The sequence below is a fragment of the Colletes latitarsis genome, chromosome 7, assembly GCF_051014445.1.
Source record: "Colletes latitarsis isolate SP2378_abdomen chromosome 7, iyColLati1, whole genome shotgun sequence".
In the NCBI taxonomy this organism is placed as follows: Eukaryota; Metazoa; Arthropoda; class Insecta; order Hymenoptera; family Colletidae; genus Colletes; species Colletes latitarsis.
This window is the reverse complement of record NC_135140.1, coordinates 18,632,824-18,637,144: the sequence shown is the minus strand read 5'-3', so window position 1 is coordinate 18,637,144 and position 4,321 is coordinate 18,632,824.

Genomic DNA, 4,321 nt, shown 5'->3' with positions numbered 1-4,321 from the left:
TGCTGCGGTTCGCAAACGAATGCCACTGAAGTTGCCGCTCTTCCGAATTCCGTAGCTGCATAGGTGTGCGTGCGCCTCTCCCCCCTCCCCCTTACTTCCACCCCTACCACTCGTGAATTTAGTTATCCCCACCAACGGAGCTTCTCGGTTGCGCACACCATCTTCCCCCCGCAGCGAGAACTCACCGCCGGTGTGCAGAATTCGATTAGCAATGGGTCCGATTTACGGCGAATCAAATTAATATTCCTACACCATACCGTGTAACTTTTCGATCATCTTTTAAATGAAAGTTCAACGTATCTAGATCGAGCTTTCGGATTTTGTACCAGAACGTAAAATGACCGTGATCCTAACTAATCTTGCACAGCCTTTGTCATACATTTAGGGTCCCTGTTGTAAGGTGACTATTGTCATCAGTCTTTGAATCTAAGAAACATTTAGTGTCTGACATCTTAAGGATAGTATAGGGTTTTTCAATAAGATCCAATAGAAGTTCCGCGATAAGAATATTTCGAGAAATGCAATAGTCAATTGGTCATCAAGATCCAGCAACTTGACGCCATTAGACTTTTTCTTAAAGCTACATTTTAGTGTGAGATCTCAGCGTTAAGCGTACTGAATTGTGGCGTGCTTGCACACAAGCGGCAGCTTGATTCCGTTCCTACTTTCCACCGGTCTCGAATCCGGTATATCCTCACTTCCTTTATCCCCACTGTATCTGGCTGAGCGCGTGTGCGGTCGACGCGTCAATTACATCTGAATCGAAGGCGACGTCTCATCGTGATTACGCCGCAAAAATAAAAGCTGCTCCGCTTTCGTCAATGGGTTCGAGTGGGACGGGCCTGTTTGCGCGTCTATTCGCCGGCACGATCGTTTGGCAATAGTCACGTGATCTGAAATAGCTGTGCCATCGACCGTACTTCGATCGGAAAACCGCAGATATTTACATCGCTTCCGTTCTGCTCGCTGAATTTTAAACTTACTTCGAACGTAAGTGTATTGTGCAACATACCATGACACAGAGCCTCCAAACTCTCTAATACATTACAATTTACTTGTAAGATTATTAACAGGTTCTGCCAAAGAGTGCAAGACCTTTGAATCACCTCGACACCCCCTTTACAAAAGTATATCATTATAGGGTCAGAAACTCGATATCTCTCGAGCTATTTGCTATTAAAGTTTGTAAGAAATCTAGAGCAGAGGTGTAACTGTCGATTTGGTTACTAAACTTTTATTCTTCCGTTATGCAAAGTGTTTCGAGCTGGTAGAGCCACGGTACTTCTCTCGTAGGTTGAAGCCTGGAACGAAGAACAAAGGAGTTATTTACTCGTTTACCGATAGTCTTGGGATTTAATAGGCGTTCGTTTCAAAGAAAATGTCAGAACCTGCCGTGTTTCGTTCCCCTTGCTTCGAACGAACAGTTTCATTGTTAATTATACGATTACGCGTAGGACTCGCGATTTATGAATGATTCGGTAGAGTGAATGAACGTGCCCGGCGCATGCGCACCGCCGACCAGATTCCATTCCCATTCCAATCTCGCTTCTATTCTCATCGCTTTATCCTTTTGCCCGGCCTCCGTGTGGGCACCGTGAGCACACAACAGTTTCAGAATTCATAAAAACGATCCTGCGCCACGAGTGGAGCCCTTATCGAGCCCTTGCCGATGGCGGGACGCCGGTGCAACATCGGGAATGCACATTACTGCCGCCGTTAAAAAATATTTGTACAACCGCGACGTCTCTGTTCCGCTACTAAATTAGAGCGGCCGCGTTGTAATTTCAGTTTCTGACAAACACTGTTCTCCGAAAGTCGGATAACGAACGGATATTGTCGCTTTAACCAGCCGCTGTTTACCTGCTCCGAGAACGGTCCTAAGCAATCACGCTTCTCGCAACGTAGAGGCTGTAACAAAATTTTTTTTCCTCGCGTATAATTCACGGTAAAATTCACGATGAAAAAAATAAGTAAAAAATGAACATTTCATCCTACGTCGTTATCGTAGTGTTATTCTCGAGATCGTACGTCGCGAATATTGATAATCTTCGTCGTGTTCTATAGATTGGACAAAATATGAACAGGTGTTTAGAGCGTAACGCAGCGTGAATCGATAATCACTGCGTAGTTTCCGTATAAGAGTCGCGCGTCGATACAACGAAGTAAATTTGAAATGCATGTAACGGTTACAGTAGCAGGTTATAACTTGTAGGTACAAGCTGCGAACACGGTCCTCCCTTTTAAAATTCGCAGCTGACAGTCAAAAGGCGACAATGCTGCTGAATATTGAACACGCTGTTCCTTTGGAATGTCATTCTTCGTAGTTGACTAACGCAACAATCGCAGAGTTACGGTATTCCCCATGAAGATGGATATCTGTGCAATATAAAAAAAAACAAAGCAATATGTATACAAAATTGCAGTATTTTTTTTTTTTTTTTAATGAAACAATCGTTCGAAAAATTGGATCCTACCGTTCGAAGAATTTTGTATTGGCGGGTGGATTGTTCGGAAAGAAATAACGTTGGCTAACCGGGGAAGAAAATCACGTCTCGCGACGAGCAAAATGCACAGGATGCATCATTGTGTGACACTAATCCGACAAAAATGCGCCACGACCGCACGCACCTGCCACTTATTTCATCTGGTTTTCTCTATCCTTTTTTACACCCTCGCTCTTCCTTAGCGTCCATTAAACGTGGCTCGCCTCCACGACGCAGAATGAAAGGGCAAGTGTTTGCCGAACAATTTCCCTCCGCGGATAATAGTTAACCCAGAGACCCATAATTTCATCGATCGAACACTCCAGCCTGCTTTCGAATATTTCTTCACCATTTTCTTCTTGTAAACCACTCGGAAATCTAGAATAACCTATCGTTAATGAATATTTATGTATCATATTTGAAATATTATTAAGGAATATGTAATATTTCACACTATTCGTTACATTGCGTTATATCGATTTTATTAGTACACTTGTTTACTTTCACCCCGTGTATAATTAATAATCGTGCATTCTTCTGTGCTCCAGCGCGTTTCTTATAAATATAAAATTTACGTCGATCGTCCTCGAATTTAACTTTCATCCTTAAGACCTTGTAAAAGCACGATTGTTAATGTTATAAAATCATTTGTGTTATAAATACGATTTGCCCATATGCTATCCCAGTGGAGTATTTATCGACGTCTCGTGCGGCCATACTTAATTATAAACCCCATAACAGAGTAAATACAGGGATCCTTTAGGACCGCCCTGAAAGCATAGAGCATCTGCTGCATTACGGGGACCTTATCTTAAATTGTTTTAACGCCCTCTGGAACTCATTAAGCTCGCGGGATTAAAGCAATCAGATTAAGCGGAGGCCAATAACACGCGTGTCCAAAATGAAAACCGAAAGTGGCCGCCATCTGTCGATTTTTTACATTGTTTCTACGTCTTCTGTCTCGTTTTTTTTTTCAACGATTTAACTCTTTTGTTTAACGATCCTTAAGCGTAAAAAATCGAGAGTCACCGATGCAAATCGAAAATGGTTCGCTTAATTCGAATGTCAGACGACAGGTCACGCGTGGATCGCAAAAAAAAACCGTGTTGTTGAATTTTTACGCAAAATTACGTTGGACAAGCTGTTAATTAAGCTAACGCGAAATGCGATACGAACCAATTACATTTTAATGGGGGGAGGGTCACGGTAAAGAACACACCGTAATGTAACTGTTCGTTAAGGATCTCGTCGCCCACGTTAATTGAGAATTTACTGTCGAAATTGTTAACGCGAACATAAAATAACCTTGATCGTAACGGGGCATTCTAATTAACCGCAGTCTCACGACAATTAAATGAAAAATGTTTGGGAACGTAACGCGGTACACTATGGCGCACGTGATTTAAAATTCTTCGCTAAATTTCTGCAGACAATCGGTCGTATCGATAAATTTACGATTCCCTGGCGATTTATAAATAATTTTTTAACTCGTTGAATACCCTGTAAGTAAGACGCTGGTACTTAATGGATTAATGCGTACAAGAAAACGGTGTCGAATGGAACAAAATAATTGGGGCCTCGAAGTTTCGAACGAGCGACCTATTTTCTATTCGCCGCGTTTACATGTTTTGTGCTCGAGACAAACGTCGGGACAACACTTTTCCCATTCGTTGCAGTCATCATCGCGGTGACACAAAGACGGCGGCGAGTACCAATCGTAAGTCCGTGGACAATGGGTTCTCAACGGCGGGCAATGTTTCTTGACTTCTTCTTTCTCGGTGACGACTATTTCCGGCCACGACGAGTAAAGCAGAGGAGATTCGCCGATGGTTATCCTG